The sequence below is a fragment of the Hemitrygon akajei genome, chromosome 23, assembly GCF_048418815.1.
Source record: "Hemitrygon akajei chromosome 23, sHemAka1.3, whole genome shotgun sequence".
In the NCBI taxonomy this organism is placed as follows: domain Eukaryota; kingdom Metazoa; phylum Chordata; class Chondrichthyes; order Myliobatiformes; family Dasyatidae; genus Hemitrygon; species Hemitrygon akajei.
In genome coordinates this window covers 16,221,248-16,244,455 of record NC_133146.1, presented here as the reverse complement: position 1 = coordinate 16,244,455, position 23,208 = coordinate 16,221,248, and the positions used below count along the sequence as shown (strand labels likewise).

Sequence of the window (23,208 nt, the reverse complement as noted above, 5' to 3'; positions counted from 1 at the left end):
TCAAACTCACCCTGGAATTTGGGAAGGAGAAGCTAAAGTCAGATGTATCAGTATTACGGAGGAGTAAGGGGGATCACAAAGGCATGAGAGAAGAGTTGGCCAGAATTGATTGGAAAAGAACACTGGCAGGGATGATGGCAGAGCAGCAATGGCTGGAATTTCTGGAAGCAATTCGGAAGGCACAGGATATGTACATCCCAAAGAGGAAGAAACATTCTAAAGGAAAGATGACACAACCATAGCTAAGAAAAATCAAAGCCAACATAAAAGTCAAAGAGAGTGCACATAATAGAACAAAAATTAGTGGGAAGTTAGAGGATTGGGAAGCTTTTTAAAACCAACAGAAGGGAGCTAAAAAAAGTCATTAAGGTCAGGATGGAATACAAAAGTAAGCTCGCCAGTAATATTAAAGAGGATACCAAAAGTTTCTTCAGATACATAAAGTGTAAAGTGTGAGAGTGGATATTGGACTGCTGAAAAATGAGGCTAAATATTTTGCATCAGTCTTCACTGTGGAAGAAACTAGACGTATGGTGGAAGTTCCAGGTGTTGGGGACATGTAGTGTGTTAAGTTACCATAAGTGTAGAGAGAAGCTGCTTGGGAAACTGAAAGGTCTGAAGGTAGATTAGCCATCTGGACCAGATGATGTGCACCTGAGAGTTCTGAAAGAGGTGGCTGAAGAGATTGTGGAGGCATTAGTAGTGATCTTTCTAGAATCACTAGACTCTGGAATGGTTCCAGAAAGACTGGAAAATTGCAAATGTACTCGACAGGGTACTGGAGGCACATGATAAAATTTTCCTCAAGGGAAAATCTTGCCTGTCAAATCTGTCAGAATTCTTTAAAGAAATAACAAGCGGGACAGACAAAGGAGAATTAGTTGATGTTGTGTACTTGGATTTTCAGAAGGCCTTTGACAAGGTGCCATGTGAGACTGCTTAACAAGCTACAAGCCCATGGTATTACAGGAAAGATTCTAGCGTGAATAAGGCAATGGCTGATTGGCAGGAGGCAAAGTGTGTGACTGTAGGAGGCCTTTTCTGGCTGACTGCTGGTGACTAGTGGTGTTCCACAGGGATCTGTGTTGGGTCCGATTCTTTTTACGTTATATGTCAATGATTTGGATAATGGAATTGATGGCTTTGTTGCAAAGTTTGAAGCCAATACGAAGATAGGTGGGGAGAGGGGCAAGTAGTGTTGAGGAAGTAGAGAGGCTATGGTAGGACTTAACCAGATTAGGAGAATGGGCAAGGAAATGGCAGATGGAATACAGTATCAGGAAATGTATGGTTATGTACTTTGGTAGAATAAATGAAAGGGTTGAAAATACACAAAAAAAAATTGAGGTGCAAAGGGACTGGGGAGTCCTTGTGCAGGATTCCATAAAGGTTAATTTGCAGGTTGAGTCTGTGGTGAGGAAGACGAATGTAATGTTAGCACTAATTTCAGGAGGAATAGAATATAAAAGCAAGGATGTAATGTTGATACTTTATAAAGCACTGATAAGACTTCATTTGGAGTATTGTGAGCAAGTTTGGCTCCCTTATCTTAAAAAGGATGTGCAGAAACTGGAGAGGGTTCAAAGGAGGTTTCAGGATTGAATGAATTGGCATACAAAGCATTTGATGTCTCTGGGCCTGTATTCACTAGTATTGAGAAGAATGAGGCGTGACCTGATTGAAACCTCTTGAATGATTGAGTGGATGTGAAGAGGATTATTTCCTATGGTGGGAGAGTCATAGACGAAAGGATCCAGCCTCAGAATAAAGGGGCATCCTTTTAAAATAGAGATGAGGAGGAATTACAATTCTACCGCCAGGACTTAAGAACTTTTTAAAAGCTATTATTAATGCTTTTTGAGATAGTGATTTAGATGCATATCATATTTTTTACTGAGTTAAGTATTGTATGTAATTAGTTTTGATACAACAAGTGTATGGGACATTGGAAAAAAGTTGAATTTCCCCATGGGGATGAATAAAGTAAATATCTATCTATCTATCTATTTCTTTAGCCAGAGAGTGGCGTATCTGTGGAATTCATTGCCACAGGCAGCCGTAGAGGCCAAGTCTTTACTGATATTTAAGTCCGAGGTTATTCGATTCTTGATTGGTCATGGCTTCAAGAGATACGGAAAGAAGGCAGGAGATTGGGGCTGAGAGGAAAATTGGATCAGCCATGATGAAGTGGTGGAGCATAATCGATAGGCCAAATGACCCAATTCTGCTCCTATATCTTTTCATCCTATGGTTTTATAAAAACACAGGAACTTTCTTTCAGCAGCATCGAGCGAGAGGGAGAGCGAGACCGTCACATGCAGTCAACTTCCCCAGCAGTGAGTGAGAGGCTGGCGAACTGAGCTGAACATCGGCTTACCTGCCGCTCACTCCTCGATGATTTAAATCTTCCTTGATGCTTTAATCGGCGAGATTGGTGAGAAATGGAGTGGATCATGGGCTTGTGCCCTGACCCCAGGCATCTAGGCCGCGAGGCCGCGTGTTTTGCCCAAACCTCATGAAACCCTCTCCGAGACAGCAAAGACCCAGATCACCCAGTCATGAAACCAAAATGTAGATTACGGACTCCGACAGTAGTAGAACCACATCTGAAAGAAAAAGAAGACGTAAAAGAAGTGAAAGGAGTACTTCTTGAACCGTCTGGAGGATGTTGCCCTTGGTTGCATTGTTCATTGGCTCCATCTTCTTCCATCTAACCCTTTCCTCCCACATGCTGTCGTCCTCCTTCTTTCTTTCATCCTTGTGCCTATAAGAGTCTCGTGAATGTCTCTAATCTGCCACCACTCCTGGTGGGTGTTCCAGGCACTCACCATTCTCTGTGTAAAAATCCTGCTACTGACATCCCCTCTACATTTTCCTCCAATTACCTTAAAATCATGCCCCCCCCCACCATATTAGCCATTTCTGCCCTGGGGAGAAGTCTCTGGCTGCACACTTGATCATCTAGTACGCCTCTATCAACTCACCTCTCAATAATTATTAGTAAACTCGTCCATGGTTGATTCCAGTGGTGGAGAAAATTCCATTATCACAATCATCTCATCCCACTCTGTGAGTCAGCTCAGCCTCACTGGGCCTGCAACTTGGCAGGAGTTCACCAATCTCTCACCACAGAGCCGGGCTGTAATTAAAAAACGATTACTGCATGAAATGATTGATACACCAAATGCACCACACTCAGCCCCATGTGATCTGCCCGATGATCACAGCTGCACTTCAACTCAGGGGCTGATTCAGAGCAGTGGGTGAGCTTGTGTCCATGGTGACGGGTAGAGGGGGGGGAGGGGAGCCTGTCCTCGGCTGTGTAGACAGTGGTAGGCCGCACGTGGCAAGACCACCGCTCCTCAGTCAGCGAGGAGCACCGAGATTTATTTGCTTGATGAGATATCTGTAAACTCTTAAATTGTGGCTGCTGACAATGAGGAGAAGCAAAGGGGTAAGAGGACGAAGCAAGGGAGTACGACCGGTTTTGCTCCATCTGCCTCAACAAGCAGGATTTCCCAATGGCCACCCGTTTCAATTCGTCTTCTCACTCCCACTCTGATATGTCAGTCCAAGGCCACAATGAGGCCTCTCTCAGGCTGCAGAAGCAACACCTCATATTCCATCTGCGTAACCTCCAACCCCGAGGAACTGACGGTGTGATCCGGTTCGGGGATCCCCGTTAACAGATTAATTCCTGTGCAAAAACTAAATGACTGTAACCATAAATATTGAGCTGAGGACGCAGCAGATTAGTCAGTTTACTCGTGACAACGGTGATCAATAATTAGCACCCCCCCCCCCCCCGCTCCTCTCTTGGAAATATACTCACTACCGCTGTTCTGTGAAATTGATTCATGATGTTAGAGCACATTTTCACTCGTAGATGAGTACAGAGAGAATTGTTTACTGGTCCTTTGATTCTTCAACAACTGCTAATGTGGTGTGTACTTCCCAAGGCCAAATCAAATGACAACACTGTTGTTGTCAGCAAGACAAATTGCCTGGATCCTAAGGCCAATTCTCATTTTTTCCCTCTCCCTCTCTCTCATTCTCTGTCTGTCTCTCCCTATTACCACTTCTCCTTCTCTCTCTCTTTCATTCTCTTTTTATCTATCTCTGTATGTCTAGCTCACTCCCTTTCCCTACCTACCTCTCTCTGACTCTACATCTCCATCTCTCTCTTTTTCTCTCCTTCCTCTCCCTTTCTCTAGTCACCTCCCTCTTTTCTTCTCTCCTTTTCTTTCTCTCTCTCCCCTATCTCTTTCAGTATCTCCCCCTCTTTCTCTCCCCTTTACTCTCATTCTCATTCTATAGTCTCCATCTTCCTTACTCTCTTTCTCTATACTCCTTTTCTTTCTTTCTTTCTTTCTTTCTTTCTTTCTTTCTTTCTTTCTTTCTTTCTTTCTTTCTTTCTTTCTTTCTTTCTTTCTTTCTTTCTTTCTTTCTTTCTTTCTTTCTTTCTTTCTTTCTGTTTATCTTCAATTTCCTGTCTGTCCTTTCTCCTGTTCTCTTTTCCTCTCTGGCCCAGAATAGCAAAGCAACCTTCAAGACCTCAGTGGCCTCTGCACTTTTTATAGGTTATTCTCTGGCTATAGCTGGATTGGTGCTTATCCAAGGTGTTCCCCAGAGAAGGCCACATCCTCCCACTGCACCCCTCCCGAACCCCACCCAGCCTTCGCCTCGACCCCTCAGCAGAGCTCTCTGTTCTCTTGAAGCCTGTGGATTTTGATAAATCATGGTGATTGTGGATAAGGCCAAGGTCAAAGCCCCAGTGTGACTTTGGCTACAGCACTACAAGAACCTCAGTAACAAAGGAAATGGCTGCAATCACTTCCCTAGAGTGGAGAGTCCTGTGGGGCAACTTCTTGACATAGAGGGAGGTGAGATGTGAAATAAAGAAGGGGTTGAGGCAGGTACAATAACAACATTAAAAAAAAAGGCATACAGATAAGACCATAGACATAGGAGCAGAATTAAACCATTCAGATCTGCTCTACCATTCCATCATGACATACTCTCTTAACCCCATTCTCCTGGCTTCGCCCCGTAACCTTTGATGTCCAAGAACCTATCTATGTCCGCTTTAAATATACCCAATGACTTGTGGTAAAATATTTCATAGTTTCATAGCCCTCTGCCTAATGAAATCCCTCCTTATCTCTGTTCTAAAGGGATGTCCTGAGGGTACGTACAATGTTTAGAGGGGTATTGGTCTAATGAGGGCAAATGGGACCAGCTTGGATGGGCAGTTTGGCATTGACCAGTTGGGATGAAGAACCTTTCCCTGTGCTCAATGATTCTATAGAATGCTGAACAGGCCAAACAAGATCTCACTTCCCTAGATGGCTCCCCTTTCTCACTCCTGCCTGCTGGCTGCCTTCCGAGACCGCCAAGATGATTGCACTCTGCTGTTCGCTCTAGTGTCATCCCCCTTGTCTGAATGGATTGGAGGGATGCCACAATGGCGGACTTGTCAGAGATTAAACAGGGGCTGGACATCCTCCTACAACATCACCACTGCCTCACCTCCTCCCCCACGACTTCCCATGAGCAACTCTCCCTTTCAAAGTTCAACGTTCTAAGTAAAATTTAGGAAAGATAAAGAACTGAATAGAACTTATGAAAAGCCGTACATAAAGCCTGACGAACGGTCAATGTGCAAAAGAGGACAAAATATGCAATTTTGTCTTGAGAATATGAGTTGTAAAGAGGCCTTGAAAGTGATTCTGTAGAATCAGTCAGAGAAGTCGTTTTTGTAGTTATCCACACAGATTCAGGAGCCTGGTGGTTGTAGGGTAATAACTGTTCTGGGACCTGGTGGCGTGGGGCTTAAGGCTCCTGTCCAATGGTAGTAGTGACGAGAGCATGGACTGGATGGTGGGGTCTTTGATGATGGATGCTGCTTTCTTGTGGCAGCCCTCCTCTTAGATGTGCTCAGTGGTGGAGAGGGCTTTGTCTGTCTTGGAATGCCTTGTATCTCACTTTCTGTAGTCTTTTCCTTGGGAATTGGTGTTTCCATATTAGGTTGTGATGCAACCAGACTGGATACTCTCCACTGGTCATCTATAGAAGCATCTTCTGCAACGAGTGTCAATGACTTGGGTGCAAAGAAGCCATGATCTTCCAGGGTGGGGTTCAAGGTAGCACAAGATATTTCTCCCACCCACCTTCCTCTGCTAATTCAGAATCAGGATCATGTTTATTATCATTGACGTATGTCAAGAAAATTGTTTTGTGATAGCCGCACAGTGCAAGACATAACAATTACTGTAAGTAACAAAAAAAACTATAAAAGAGGAATATTAAGGTAGGGTTCATAGGTTCATGGACCATTTAGATATCTGGTGGTAGAGGGAAAGAAGCTGCTTCTCATATGTTTTTTTAAAAACTTTTTTTATTGTGTTTTCAAATAGTTACAGAATAAAAGTGTGTGAAAAAGAAAATATGTGTTACCCATCCCCCCTCCCCTTAACCCCTCCCCCCTAACATCCCTATAGAAAAAAAAGAAGAAAGAAAGAAAGAAAGAAAGAAAGAAAAAAAAAGGAATGCCTGGATATTGGAGGATTCCCACATGCTCCATGTAGTTCGTAATAACTTTAGTATATATATTTATTTCTTTCCCCAAGTAACCAATTATTTCATCTTCGGAGCACCTATATATTTAATCCTATCTTTTGTAAATAAGGGCGCCAAATTTTCAAAAATGTTTCATATTTATCTCTTAAATTATAAGTAATTTTTTCAATTTTTTACATTCTACTTGGTCTTGTTCTAAAATTCAACCTTCTTGGACAAATTTAAGAGTTTTATTGGAACAAATTATTGGAATACAACTTCCACATAATCCAATATTACTTTTACTAGGTGATATTGAAGGGATAAAACCGATATCCAAATTGAATAAATATCAGAAAGAATTTATAAAAATTGCATTGTCAGTAGCCAAAAAAGCTATTGCAGTTACTTGGAAATCGGATACATATTTAAGTATAGATCGTTGGAAGAAAGACATTTATGGCTGTATTCCACTTGCTTTTCATATGTTGAGTGTGGGCCTTCAGTCTCCTGCACCTCCTCCTTGATGGAAGCAACAAGAAGAGGATATGTCCTGGATGATGAGGGCCCTTAGTGACAGATGACGTGAGATATCCTCATTGGTGGGGAGGGTTATGTCTGTGATGTGCAAGAGGCAGTCAACAAAACACACCAGGTATCAGATTCCCATGGATAACATTCCTACTGATTATTAAAAGGCCTAGATAGAGTGGATGTGGAGAGCATCTTTCCAATAGTGGGAGAGTCTAGAACCAGAGGGCACAGCCGCAGGAGAGAAGGAAAGGGTGGTGAATCTATGGTGGAGGTCAAGTCACTGGATATATTTAAAGTGGAAGTTGATAGGCTCAAAGGTTATGGGGAGAAAGCAGGAGAATGGGGTTGACAGAAAAAAATAAATCAACCCTGATGGAATAGTGGAGCAGACTCGATGGGCTGAATGGCCTAGTTCTACTCCTACTCTATTTCTTATGGTTTTTATGGTAATAATTGAGACTCTCTGTCCTGCTGCTGAAGACTTATGTCATGCTGATTTATTGACAGCTGTTACGGGTGGGTTCCAGGGCCAACATCTCCTGCCAATATCTGGATTTCTCATCCATCAGCAGCTCCCCTGCTTCCCAACTTCAAAGTCAGAAAAGCACGAGGCCAATCACGCAATATTTCTGCCTTGCCTCATTACTTGACCACAGAAGTCCATAACTCAAGTAATCTCTGTCCAGTTTCTCTGGCACAGGCTGAAAGCTGTTACAGTCTCTAGTTGGGAGCAAGGAGCATGTCCTCATCTTTACAGTTTGCAGGCCATTACAAGTCAGGTGTAATCTCTGTGCGGGGTTGATGAGGGAGGTGTGGGTTGTTTGGTTCCAATGTGACAAATCGTAAACACAAGAGGTTCTCCAGATGTTGGAAATCTCGAACAACAAACACAACATGCTGAAGGAACTCAACAAGCCAGGCAGGGGAAAAAACAGTTGACTTTCAGACCGAGACCCTTCATCAGGACTGGAAAAGAAGGGGACAGAAGCCAGAATAAGAAGGTGGGGGAGGGGAAGGAGTACACGGTGAACATTGATTTCTCCAACTTCTGGTAAGTTCAACACACACACAAAATGTTGGAGGAACTCAGCAGGTCAGGCAGCATCTAGGGAAAAAAGTAAACAGTCAATTGAGACCTTTCTTCAGGACTGGAAAGGAAGGGAGAGGATGCCTGATTAAAAAGGTGGGTGGAGGGAAGAGAGGCTAGGCGAAGGTAATAATTGAAGCCAGGTGGGAGGGAAAGGTCAAGGTCTGGAGAAGAAAGCATCTGATAGGAGAAGTGATAGGACAATAGGAGAAAGGGAAGGAGGAATGGCACTGAGGGAAGTAATAGGTGGTGAGAAGAAATGAAAATCGAAGTGCAGACCAGAGGAAGGGGGAGGGTTACCAGAAGGAGAAATCAATCAGGTTGGAGAGTAACTAGACAGAATATACGGGTTTGCTCCTCCACCCTGAGGGCAGCTTCATCTTGGCACAAGGGAAGGCAATGGGTCGACACATGGGAACAGGACTGGGAATTGGAATTAAAGTGTTCGGCCACCAGGAAGTCAAGCTTGTGGCAGATGGTGCTCGACGAAGCGGTCCCCCGATTTATGACAGGTCTCACCAGTGTAGAGGAGGCCACATCGAGAACAAGGGACACAATAGACAACCCCAGCAGATTTGCAGGTGGAGTGTTGCCTCACCTGGAAGGACTGTTTGGGGTCCTGCGTGGAGGTGAGGAAAGAGGTGAATGGGCAGGTGTTGCACTTAGGCTGCTTGCCGGGGTAAGTGCCCGGTCAGTTCTTCCCCTCCCTCTTTCTCCCTTTTTCCATCCCACATTCTGGCTCTTCTCTGTGCTTTCCCTTCAGTCTTTTGGTGCCCTTCATCCTTCCTTTTCTGCTATGATCCAATCTCTTCTCCTATCAGATTTTACTCTTCTTCACCTCTTTTGCCTAACCCCTCCCAGTTTCTTACTTCTTCCCCTCACCTGGTCTCATCTTCACCTGCCAGCTTGTACCCTTCCTCCCCCCCACCTTCTTATTCTGGCTTTATTCCCCCTTCCTTTCCAACCGTGATGAAGGGTCTCAACTTGAAATGTTTACCGTTTATTTCCCTTTACAGATGCTGCCTTACCTGCTGAGTTCCCCCAGCACTTTTTGTGTGTTACTTTGACTAACAAAGATGACACGATGATCCCCACCCCCCTTCATATCACCTAGGCCCCCCTCCTTACCCCTGCATCAGAAGGTGCAAATGTCCCTCGAGGGATGAGGCAATCCTGAGGGAGTTAACCCTTACAGGGGAGGTTCAGACCAATACGAAACCCATTAGTCTATAAAGACCAGAAGACATAAGAACAGAATTAGGCCATTTGGCCCATTGAGCCTGCTCCATCTTTAGACCATGGCCCAATCCCATCTCCTGCCTTCTCCCAATGACCTTTGACACCCTTATTAATCAACAACCTATCAACCACAACTTTAAATGTATTTAATAAATTGGCCTCCACAACCATCAGTGCCAATGAATTCCAGATTCACCATCCTTTGGCCAAAGAATGGTGGAACAGACTTGATGAGCTGAATAGCCTAATTCTGCTCCTACGTCTTATGGCCTTATGCTGACTTTTTGCTTTTGTGTCTATATGCGTCCATACCTTTGTCCTTCATGGTGGGGCAGGATTGCAGGTTTTGGAGGAGTTATACGATCCTTAGGCTGTGCACAGCTCTAATTTTCAGCCTATGTGGGTCATCGTACCTGTGGTGAAAGCGAGGGCAAGTGTCCTGGTTGGAGAGTTACTCGAAACATCTGGCCAATGCAGGATGCGATGCATGGCCTTGTTCTGTGCCACATTATGCTTCGGTTATCCCTTTTGCCAAGTGTGTAATACAGATATGAACAGAGTGGTGAGGTCAACACCTTGAGCTGGTCAGGGAGAAAAGGGAAAGATAGAATTCCAACCACCTTCCCTGGACACCCTGCATATAACTCAAGTCAAGTCACTTTTATTGTCATTTCGACCATAACTGCTGGTACAGTGCATAGTAAAAATGAGACAACGTTTTTCAGGACCATGGTGTTACATGACACAGTACAAAAAACTAGACCGAACTACGTAATAAAAAAAAACACAGAGAAAGCTACACTAGACTACAGACCTACACTGGACTGCATAAAGTGCACAAAAAAGTGCAGGCATTACAATAAATAATAAACAGGACAGTAGGGCAAGGTGTCAGTCCAGGCTTCGGGTATTGAGGAGTCTGATAGCTTGGGGGAAGAAACTGTTACATAGTCTGGTCGTGAGAGCCCGAATGCTTCGGAGCCTTTCCCCAGATGGCAGGAAGGAGAAGAGATTGTATGAGGGGTGTGTGGGGTCCTTCATAATGCTGTTTGCTTTGCGGATGCAGCGTGTAGTGTAAATGTCTGTAATGGCGGAAGGAGAGACCCCGATGATCTTCTCAGCTGACCTCACTATCCGCTGCAGGGTCTTGCGATCTGAGATGGTGCAATTTCTGAACCAGGCAGTGATGTAGCTGCTCAGGATGCTCTCAATACAACCCCTGTAGAATGTGATGAGGATGGGGGGTGGGAGATGGACTTTCCTCAGCCTTCGCAAAAAGTAGAGACGCTGCTGGGCTTTCTTTGCTATGGAGCTGAAGCCTTTGCATCATTACCATTGATAATGCTTGGTGAAGTTGGTTTGAAACAGCAATCATCTGCTAGCTTTACAACCCTCTGCCAATTTTACTTGCTTCGCATTTTATATTTGGCTGATTTTACGGAGTAAAAATGCAAACTAATTGTAGGGATGAATGAAAAATTAGCAGATTGGGAAGGGGGGTTGCAATTACAATGCCAATTCTGATTGTCTGGTTTCCAGAGTTAAAGATTAAAGATTAACCATTATTTGTCACATGTACATCGAAACATAGAGGGAAATGCATCATCACTTACATCAACGGCCAACACAGTTTGAGGATGCGCTGGAGGGAGCCCACAAGTGTTGTCACACTTCCGGTGCCAATGTAGCATCCCCACAACTCACTAACCCTAGCTCAAATGTCTTTGGAATCTGGGAGAAAACTGGAGAATCCAGAGGAATCCCACATGATCATGGGGAGAATGTATAACTCCTTACCTACGGTGTTGGGAATTGAACCCTGGATGCTGGCACGGCACAGCATTACTCTAACCACTACACTACTGTCATGTTTATTCTTACCCACCGGTATCAATGGGATGCAGCAGAGAGGGAGGAACAGTTAAAGTCAGGAACCCTCTCCTCATTCTCGAGTGGACGTAGATCCCATGGTTGTCAAAGGAGTACAGAGAATTGACCCTATTTTCCATCCCTGTTACACCAGATCATTTGTCGATATCACAGCTGTCCAAAGATGCAGACCGCCTGCACAAGGAGAACCAGACCTTGCATTACAAGACCATCATAATGACACAACACAGAATGAGGCCCTTCAGCCCAACTGTTCCATGCTGACCAAGGTGTCCATCTGAGCTAGTCCCCTTTGCCTGTGTTTGCCCCAATCCCTCCAAATCCTTATCCATGTATCTGTCCAATAGTCTTTTAAACTCTGCCACTTGCACCCACCTCTGCCACTTCCTCTGGCAGCTTGTATCCATCACCCTCTTGTGTGAAAGCTCCTCAAGTTCCTATTAAATCTCTCCCCCCAACACCTCAAATCTACTGGATGTCCTCTACTTTTAGATATCCCAGGAAAAGAACTACGACATCCAGCTTATTTATACCATTTATTCATACACCTCAATGAAATCACCTCTTAGACTCCTACACTCCAACGAATACAGTCCTAGCCTGCCCAACCTTTCCCTATAACTCAAGCGCTGCAGGCACAGTGATATCCTCTCAATATTATCTGCAGCTTTTCTAGCTTGGGGGCGACATGGTAGTGTAGTGTTTATGGAGCCAGCTGTAAGATCGGGATTCAATCCCACCACTGTTAGTAAGAAGTTTGTACATTCTCCCCATGTGGGTTTCCTCCCACTTTCTAAAAAAAGTACAGGTTCAGGTTTGTCGATTGTGGCCAAGCTACGTTAGCACTGGAAGCATGGCAACACTTGTGGACTGTCCTGCACAATCCTCGCTGATCTGATTTGATGCAAATGACGCACTTCACTATTTTGACGTACATGTGACAAATCTTTAATGACATCTTTCCTATGTGATCAGAACTGAATCGTCTCACCAATGGCTTATGCTGTGACAACCTGATATCCCATTGTACCAGATGTCTTTTTCACCATTCTGTTTATCTGTGTCTCCATTTTTTCTTAGGCACAAACGATCCTTTCTTATAATCTGGTCAGTGATTGGCAAGACCCATTACTTTACTTGCTTTGTGTAACTAAGAGCACTTTGCTTGCCTGTGATGTCCAACTCCTCATCCTTGGTTTACTTTCCATGACTTCCCATTGGTGTACGCATCAAACTTCATCTTTCACTCCCCATCATAGCGGCAGCAAAGGGAGAGGAAACAACATGCAATGGGTTGTGACCAGGGCGTTCTCTGTAGAAAAGTGTTTTGCTGCCCTGCTTCAGTATGTTTCATGGTCAGAAACTGTTGATAAAGTTACACTTATAGTACAGAATGCATTTCTGGTCTCATTGTGACTGAGGAATTGTCAAATGTACCAAGAAGTGGTGAAGAACTCATCTTGCAAACTGATCATACAGATCAGATCATCACACAGTGCATTGAGGTAGATAAGGTAAAACAATAACAATGTAGAATAAAGTGTAAAAGCAACTGAGAAAAGTGCCGTGCAGGGAAACAATAAAGTGTAAGAACATAACGAGGTAGATTTTAAGGCTGATAGTTCATTTTGTTGTGTAAGATCTATTCAAGAGTCTGATTAACAGTGGGGTAGAAGCTGTCCTTGAGTCTGGTGGTACCTACTTTCAGGCCATTGTATCTATTGCCCAATAGGAGAGGGGAGAAGGGAGAACGTCCCTGGTGCACGGGGCCTTTGATTATGTTGGCTACTTTACTGAGGCAGCAAGAAATATAACCATATAACAATTACAGCACGGAAACAGGCCATCTCGGCCCTTCTAGTCCGTGCCGAAAGCTTACTCTCACCTAGTCCCACCGACCTGCACTCAGCCCATAACCCTCCATTCCTTTCCTGTCCATATACCTATCTAATTTTACTTTAAGTGACAATACCGAACCTGCCTCTACCACTTCTACTGGAAGCTCGTTCCACACAGCTACCACTCTCTGAGTAAAGAAGTTCCCCCTCATGTTACCCCTAAACTTTTGCCCCTTAACTCTCAACTCATGTCCTCTTGTTTGAATCTCCCCTACTCTCAATGGACAAAGCCTATCCACATCAACTCTATCTAACCCCCTTATAATTTTAAATACCTCTATCAAGTCCTCCCTCAACCTCAACCTCAACGCTCCAGTGAATAAAGACCTAACTTGTTCAACCTTTCTCTGTAACTTAGGTGCGGAAACCCAGGTACCATTCTAGTAAATCTCCTCTGTACTCTCTCTATTTTGTTGACATCTTTCCTATAATTTGGTGACCAGAACTGTACACAATACTCCAGATTTGGCCTCACCAATGCCTTGTATCATTTTAACATTACATCCCAATTCCTATACTCAATGCTCTGATTTATTAAGGCCAGCATACCAAAAGCTTTCTTCACCACCCTATCCACATGAGATTTCACCTTCAGGGAACTATGCACCATTATTCCTAGATCACTCTGTTCTACTCTGTAAATGTAAACAATGTCCATAGAGGGGTCTGGTATCTGTAGTGTGCCGAGCTGAGTCCATCTCTCTGCATTTTCTTGCGCAGCCTTGCAGAGCAGTTGCCGTACCAAATTGATAATGCATCCAAACAGAATGCTTTCTAAGGTGCAGTGATAAAAATTGGTTAGAGCTGATGGGAACACGCTGAATTTATTTATCCCCCTAAGGAAGGTGGTGGTGTAGGACAGCTTTCTTGGCCTGGATGTTGATGTGGTTGGACCAGAACAGGCTACTGCTGATGTTCACATCTAGGAACTAGCCAGCCAGTGGTGCAGTGGCATTAGGACTGGACTTCATGGTCCCAGGTTTGAATCCGGCCGGCTCCCCGCATGCTTTCTGTTTGAGCTGGGTTGAGTGAATCGGCCTCATAGAAAACAGACAAATGCTAAAGAAATGGAGAGGTTGCTGCCCAATGTGCCAAGTGGCCTGGGGAGGAAAAACACCACCACCTAGGAACTATAGGAAGGATGTCATTAAACTGGAGAGGGCGCAAAAAAGATTTAAGCAAAATTACTTTAAGTGTGTTACCAGCACTTGAGAACATCAGTTATAAGGAGAAATGGTCAGCCTGACATGCAGGAAGCTGAGGGGTGGACATTATAGGCATTTACAGAGTCATGAAGGTCAGAGGTAAGGTGAATGGCCAGTCTTTTTCCCTAGAATAGCGGAGTTCAGACCCAGAGGGCATAGGTTTAAAGTGAGTGAGGAACGATTTTAAAGGGACCTACCTTTTCACACAGAGGATGGTGGGTTGTGGAATGAGTTACTGAGTAAGTGGGCTGAACGCCCTCTGTGTCATTAACTGGTCATCCACGATAGCAGGGGTTGCAAGTTCACAGTGATGGGGAAGAGAGGCAGTGGAGTGGACTGGAACTCACTGCCTGGGTCAGCAGGAAACATTCCGTTCAGGACTTCAGAATGGAGCTAGCTTGGAAGTGAATGAGGATAATGTTCTGGGTGTGGGGGAGACAGAGGCTGTCTCCTCAGAGATAGCACTGAACAGATGGGTAGAACAGCATGCAGTTTTACTTCACACAAGGTGGAGTTTATGGGGTCTGGAGGGACCAGAAATACTGTAGACCGCATTTGTTAACTCAGCACTACAGCTCAATGTAGCAGGTTGCAAACACTGGGACACATTCACCCATATCCATCCATGGAATCCCTCTGTAAATACTGACACACTCTCCCCAAGACCTCCTGCAAATACTGACACACTCCATGGGGACTCCCTCTAAATACTGACACACTCCACGGGGACCCTCTAAATACTGATACACTCCATGGGGACCCTCTAGATACTGACACACTCCACGGGGACCCTCTAAATACTGACACGCTCCACGGGGACCCTCTAAATACTGACACGCTCCATGGGGACTCCCTCTAGATACTGACACACTCCATGGGGACCCTCTAGATACCGACACACTCCACCGGGACCCTCTAAATACTGACACACTCCATGGGGACTCCCTCTCAATACTGACACACTCCATGGGGACTCCCTCTAAATACTGACACACTCCATGGGGACCCTCTAAATACTGACACACTCCATGGGGAACCCCTCTAGATACTGACACACTCCGTAGGGACTCCCTCTAAATACTGACACACTCCACGGGGACCCTCTAAATACTGACACACTCCATGGGGACCCTCTAAATACTGACACCCTCCACGGGGACCCTCTCAATACTGACACACTCCACGGGGAACCCCTCTAAATACTGACACACTCCATGGGGAACCCCTCTAAATATTGACACACTCCACGGGAACCCTCTAAATACTGACACGCTCCACGGGGACCCTCTAGATACTGACACACTCCATGGGGACCCTCTAGATACTGACACGCTCCATGGGGACCCTCTAAATACTGACACACTGCATGGGGACCCTCTAGATACTGACACACTCCATGGGGAACCCCTCTAAATACTGACACACTCCATGGGGACCCTCTAAATACTGACACACTCCAAGGGGACCCTCTAGATACTGACACACTGCATGGGGACCCTCTAGATACTGACACACTGCATGGGGACCCTCTAGATACTGACACACTCCATGGGGACTCCCTCTAAATACTGACACACTCCACGGGGACCCTCTAAATACTGACACACTCCATGGGGAACCCCTCTAAATATTGACGCATTCCTCGAGCCCCACTGTAAATACTGAGGCAATTGCCCTGTTTATAAGTGCAGCCCGCTCCGTTATCAAATAAAACTGCAAAAGAGATGGCAGTAATTTGGAGATTTTGATATATCGAAGGAGTTTCTATTTTTGCCATGGCAGCTAATCTGACCATTCCTCCATCATCACGTTGTGAAATCACTCTTTGGAGAGCGGAATGGCTTTAAACACACCCAGCCAGCTCCTGAGCACGAGGAACAGCGAGGCAGAGAGAAATGGGACAGATACTGAACGGGAAACCCCAGTAAAAGATGTCTTCTGCCACGTACACATGTAAGATATCTGGAAGAGATCACTACCGATCCTGACACACGGCAGACACACAGTGACAGAGTAGGTCCACTCAAACAATCCAGGTTCCAACAGAATCTGATTCAGGTCTATTATCACTGACATACTGCATGTCATGAAATCTTTTTTCTCTATAGTGCAATACATTAAAAAAATTGCTTTAATACAATAAGAAATATTGCAAAAATAGAGCAGTATGGTGAGATGGTGTCATGGACCATTCAGAAATCTGATGGTGGAGAGGAAGAAGCAGTCCCTAAAACAGTAAGGCTCCTGGACCTCCTCCCTCGTAGAGTAATGCCATGGGTGGAAATGTACAACCACCAACATTGAGTTGGAGTTCACTTTAAGAGGCTGGTCTGACGCGATGACGTAATGATGTGAAGCTTTTACCGCGCCTTACGGTCAGTGTTTGGTTGACAATGAAGGAGTTGTTATGGTTTCTCTTGAGCTTAAAATGCCTCTGCTGTTTTAATTTATGAAAACCTACAGTCGCAACGAGAAGTGGCAAGGGTCCTCAATGATGGATGCTGCCTTTTTGAAGCTTCACCTTTTGAAGATGTCCTTACTGGTGGGGAGGGTAGTGCCCACGAGGAGCTGGCTGAATCCACAACTCTCCGCAGCTCTCTCCATACCTGTGCACTGGAGCCTCCATAACAGACAACGACGCAACCAGGCAGAACGCTGTCCATGGCACGTCTGCAGGAAGTCGTTGCTCCTAGGATGCCTGCAGAGATGGAGAAGTCCTTCAGTCAAATGGAGGTGGGGCTCATTCGCGGTGTAGGGTGACGAGATGCTGCCTCACCCCTCCACCAGCCCGGTTTTAATCCTGGCTTCAGCTGCTGTCTGTGTGAAGTTTTCACGTTTCCCTGTGACTGCGTGGCTTTCACCCCGTCTCTGCCTAGATCGGCTTAGGGGTGCTCAAGTGAGTGTGCTGCCTATTGATGAGAAAGCAAGGAACAAGGAAACCTCGCTGGAGGTCAACGGCAGCAGGACCCAGACCTTCAGGACATGATGGGTGATGCCGTTCAGCAGGAACCGTTACACATGGCTCTTTGTCCTGACTAAAGTGGCTAGACCTCTGCTTGGTGCACACTTCCTGTATGCCCAGGTACTGTTAGTTGATCTGAAGAACGACCGGTTTATGGATGTCAAGGACTTTCGGTCATTACCCTGCTCTCCCAGTAAATTTCCCACAACAGCTCTGTCAAGAGCGTGCACAACCGCAAGTGAGTTTACTCGACTGCTGGGCGACTTCCCAGACTTCACCAAGACCACGTTCTCAACTACATCGAATACCACATTCCCACTAATGGCCCCCCACTCCATGCCCGTGCGCGTAGACTGGACCCAGAAAAGCTGGCAACCATGTAGGCTGAGTTTGCCAACACAGAAAGACTCGGTGTTGTATGCCAGTTGAATATCCCCTGGTCTTCGCCCCTTCAGATGGTCCCTAAGTCTGACCGTGGTTGCCGCCCATGTGGTGATTACTGACGCCTTGACGTGACCACTACTCAGTCCCACACATCCAAGACTTTTTGGCATATTAGTTAATTTTTTCCAAAGTCTGTTTATTTAGATGCTACCGCCAGGTGCCCGTGTGCTCGGAGGACATTCCCAAAACAGCTGTGATAACCCTGTTTGAGTTTGAGCTTCTGTGCATGATGTAGGCTGAAAAATGCAACACAGACCTAGACTTCCCTCTTGTTTACCTGCTTGATATATTTGTCCCCAGTGCATCCAAATCCAAACACGTATCTCATCTCTGCAAACTTCTCACGTGCTGAAACCCCTCCCGTCAAAAGTAGCTGCTATTATGGATCTCCCACTGCCCTTCCTCACTAAAGAACTACAGGAGTTTTTAGGTATGGTGAATTTCTATCACCACTTCATTCCACAAGCTGCTGTTCTTATGCTTTGTTTACCTGGATGACGAGTTTAGCGCGCTTGAAGGCGATACCCCTAATCACACGGTCGTGATCAGGGCATTTGATGATAACACAACTCTGCTGCTGCACCCACTCCCCAACACACCTATGGTCATTACTACAGACCGTGCCGTGGGGGCTGTGTGTGCACAGTTGTTCGGAGGAGTGTGGCAGCCACTCACTTTCTTCACCCAGCAGCTCAGCCTCCCCCAAAATGAATTACAGCACATCTGACCGTGAGCTTCTTGGCTTCTACCTGGCTGTCCGCCATTTTCATCTTCTTCTAGAGGGTCGCCATTTCACAGCGTTCATTGACCACAAACCCCTCGTGCATGCGATGACATCAGTCCCTTGGTCTGCACAGCAGCAATGCCACCTGGCTACCTATCTGAGTTCAAAACGTATTAAGGGGGAAAGTAATACCATTCACGGCTAGCCATTGAGGCCGTACACATAGGGGTTGACCGAGCTGGCTTGGCAACTGACCAAGCTAAGTCCAGGCTTACCGAACAGCAGTTATGAGCCTGCAGCTGGCCGACATTAGCTGGGGTTTCTCTCCTGTGTGATATCTCATCTGGTCACCCCCACTCCATTCCCTGCAAACTGGAAACAGACTGTTTTTGACTCCGTACGTGGCCTCGTGCATCCGGGCTGGAAGGCCTCAATGAAACTGGTTGCACTAAAATTTGTGTGGCAAGACCTTAGAAAGGATGCATGTGATTGGACTGCAGCCTGCGCGGAGTGCCAGCGGGCAGAAATTAACCGTCATGTTCAGGCACCTTTGGCACCTTCTGAGGCCCCCGAGTGACGGTTTGACCATGTCAATGTGATCCTTGTTGGTCCTTTTCACACACCTCCTTACTATGGTGGACTGTACCACCAGGTGGTCAGTGGTCCTCCCTCTAGCATCGACAATGGCCGCAGACGTGGCTCGGGTGTTCATCAGCACCTGGGATGTTCGGTTTGGCACCCCATGATCGCGGTCCCCATTTCATATCAGACCTCTGGGCTGCGACGGCCCAGAACCTCAGCTTCGGGCTACACCACACCACAGCGTATCACCTACAGTCCAATGGCTTAAGCAAGCGGTTTCACCGCTCCTTAAGGGATGCTCTTTCCTGACGGATGAGTGCTGGCATGATCGTCTCCCGTGGGTCCTTCTGGAACAGCTACCAAAGAGCACCTGCCGATGTCCATGTCTGAGTACACGGGCAGACATTATGACACCAGGTGATTTTATTCCTGACCTCACAACCATCTGGTCGGTACCTCAACAGCATTCCACCCTCCTCAGTAAATTCAATTCCTTTGCACCTATTCCTACCTCCCATCACGGTGTACAGTACCCTTGGGTTCCTGTTGATCTACATTCCACCTCATTTGTTTTTGTCCACCATGATGCACACCAACATTCCCCGGGACCCCTTACAACGGCCCGTTCTGTGTCTTGGATCAGGGAGCAAAGACCTTTTATCATAGATGAGGGGCTAAACCTGAATGTGTTACAGTAGATTGGCTAAAACCGGCAGACCAAGATTTGGTAGATTCTGCTACCATGCTCCTACCATCATGACGTGACCATGAGTGTGCCAAAACACCTCCGGACTCCGGCCCTGGTTAAGAAAAAAAGGAGGTGTATCGCAGATATAGCCAGGTAGGAACAAATGGGGTGCTAATGGTGTATAAGAAATGCAAGAGAACAAGAAAGCAGTATGGCTAACAGAAGGTGTGAAGTTGCCTTAGCAGACAATGTGAAGGAGAATCCTAAGGGATTCTACAGATTTTTAAAGAGCAAAAGGATTGCAAGGGATAAAATTGGTCTTCTGGAAGATCAGAATGGTAATCTATGCGTGGAGCCAAAAGGGATGTGGGAGATCTTAAATAGATTTCTTGCATCTATATTTACCCAGGAGGCAGACACAGTGTCTATAGACGTGAGGCAAAGCGGCATCAACTTCTTGGACCCTACACAGAATACAGAGCAGGAGGTGTTTGCTGTCTTGAGGCAAATTAGGGTGGATAATACCCCAGGGCCTGTGGGAGGCAAGTGCAGAAATTGCAGCAGCCCTAGCAGAGATATTTAAATCATTCTTGGTTTTGTGGGAGAAGCCAGAGAGTGGTATGAGATGGTTGCCTCTCCGAATGGAGGCCTGTGACTAGACTAATGGAGTGCTGGGTCCATTGTTGTTCGTCATCTGTATCAATGACCTGGATGCTAAGGTGGTCAACTGGATCAGCAAAGTTATGGACTGGGGGGGTGTGGTGGACAGTGAGGAAGATGATCATGGCTCGCAGAGAGATCTGGATCAGCTGGAAAGAGGGGCTGAAAAATGGAAGATGGAATTTTATGCTTATGAGTACTGGTAGAGAGCATCATTAAAGAAAACTTCTGGCACATTGACTTTTATAAATCAAAGTACTGATACATGAGATGGGATGTTACGTTGAAGATGCATAAAATGTTGGTGAAGCCAAATTTGGATATTATGTGCAGTTTTGGTAAATCTACCTACAGAAAAGATGTAAATAAGGTTGACAGAGTACAGAGAAAAGTTACAGAGATGTTGCTGGGACTTGAGGACCTGAGTTATAAGGACTTTATTCCTTAGAATGTAGAAGACTGAGGGGAGATTTTATTGAGGTATACAAAATTATGAGGGGTATAGATAGGGTAAATGCAAGATGGCTTTTTCCCCTGAGGTTGGGTGGGACTACGACTGGGTTAAAGGTGAAAGGTAAAAAGTTTAAAGGGAGCATGAGGGGAAACTTCTTCACTCAGAGGGTGGTGAGAGTGTGGAATGAGCTGCCAGTGCAAGTGGTGCAGGCGAGCTTGATTTCAACTTTAAGAGAAGCTTGGACAGGCACATGGATGATAGGCGTATGGAGGACTATGGTCCTGGTGAAGGTGGATGGGAGTAGGCAAGTTAAATATTTCAGCGCAGACTAGATGGGCTAAAGGGCCTGATTCTGTGCTGTATTTTTTTATGATTCTATAACTTTTTCCATAGATGACTTGCTCTAGTAGTTTCTATGTTTTACTTGGTGTAAATGGGTCCTTGATAGTTGGCACGGCCCACACCTGGAGTATTGTGAGCAGCTTTGGGCCTATTATCTAACAAACTGTGTACTGGCTCATTGGAGAAGGTGCAGAGGAGGGTCACAGAAATGATTCCAGTAATGAAAGGGTTAACATCTGAGGAGTGTTTGATGGTTCTGGACCTGTACTCACTGGAGTTTAGAAGAATGATGAGGAATCTCATTGAAACCTATCAAATATAGAAAGGCTTAGATAGAATGGATGTGGAGAGGATACGTCCTTTAATTGGGGAATCTAAGACCAGAGGGCACTGCCTCAGAATAGAAAGATGTCCATTTAGAACAGAAATGAGAAGAAATTTCTTTAGCCAGAGGGTGGTGAACCAGCAGAATTCATTGCCACAGATGGCTGTGGAGAACAAGTCATTGGATATATTTAAAACAGAGGCTGATAGGTTCTTGTTTGGTAAGGACATCAGAGGTTACAGGGACAAGGTAGGAGAATGGGTTTGAGAGGGATAATAAACCTGCCAAGATGGAATGGCACAGCAGACTCAATGGACTGAATGGCCTAAATCTGCTCATATCTCTTATGGTCATATGGGGAGTGTAGTCTCGTGGGCTGGAATGGTCTGCTACCATGCTGTATCTCTAAAGAAATAAAATAGATTTAATGAAAGCAGTGCCCACGAACCAAAGGCAATACCTGGACAAACATTGTGTCTGGTACAGTCACTTATTACTCACTCTACACTGCTTCCTTTTTAAAAAAAATATTAAACCCAAAACAACCATCGAGAATTGCCAACCGGTAGCTTGTTTTATTTTTAGAATTTAATTTAAACTAACGCAAGGTATTTGTCTATGACTACAAGATTCCATGTTACACTTGTAGGGTATAAGCACAATAGATTCATTATGTTGCATTCTGTATATAGAACAATAGTTGACAAAGGTAATACTCACAGTCTGACCTTCACCTCTACATAACTGTGTCCTGTTCTCTTTCCCGGAGATGTCTGTTTTATTCTCTCTCTCTCTCTCTCTCTCTCCCTCTCTCTCTCTCTCTCTCTCTCTCTCTCTCTCTCTCTCTCTCACACACACACACACACACACACACACACACTCACACACACACACACACACACACACACACACACACACACACACACACACACACACACACACACACACACACACACACACACACACACACACTCTCCCCCTCTCTTTCTTTCTTTAACATCAGAATCAGGTCTTCAGAATTGCTGACACCCAGGAACTGGAAGCTTTTCACCCTTTCCAAATCTGACCCCTCGATGAGGACTGGTGTGCGTTCTCCAGGTTTCCCCTTCTCGAAGTGCACAATCAGTTCCTTGGTCTTACTGATACTGAGTGCAAGGTTGTTGTGACACCACTCAACCAGCTGGTCTATCTCACTCCTGTACGCCTCCTCATCACCATCTGAAACTCTGCCATTAACCATCATTAATTACTAACTCTCCCTCTGTCTAGGTTTATGAACTGCCAGTTTCCTGAGTTTCCTTACCCCTAACCTTTGCTCATTACACTTCATATCCTGTTCATGACCATAAGAGCAGAAGGTCGTGTCTATCCTTACCAGATTTTATTGATGCACCATAGAAAGCATTCTGTCTGAATGCACAGCATCTTAGAACGGCAATTACTCTGCCAATGACTGCAAGAAACCAGAGAGACACAGAAAATATATTCCAGAACCAACCTCCCCTTCACTCACTACCTCAGTAAAGCAGCCAGCTTAATCAAAGGTACCATCTGCCCTGGACATTCTCTCTTCTCCGAACAAGATACGAAAGTCTCAGAGCAAGCACCACCAGGCT

At 45.4% G+C, this 23,208-nt stretch overlaps 1 protein-coding gene across 1 annotated transcript in view; it reads left to right on the top strand.

The window, feature by feature from the left end:
• Positions 1 to 23,208, top strand: part of crtac1b (cartilage acidic protein 1b) — a 292,080-nt gene that overhangs the window by 124,657 nt on the left and 144,215 nt on the right.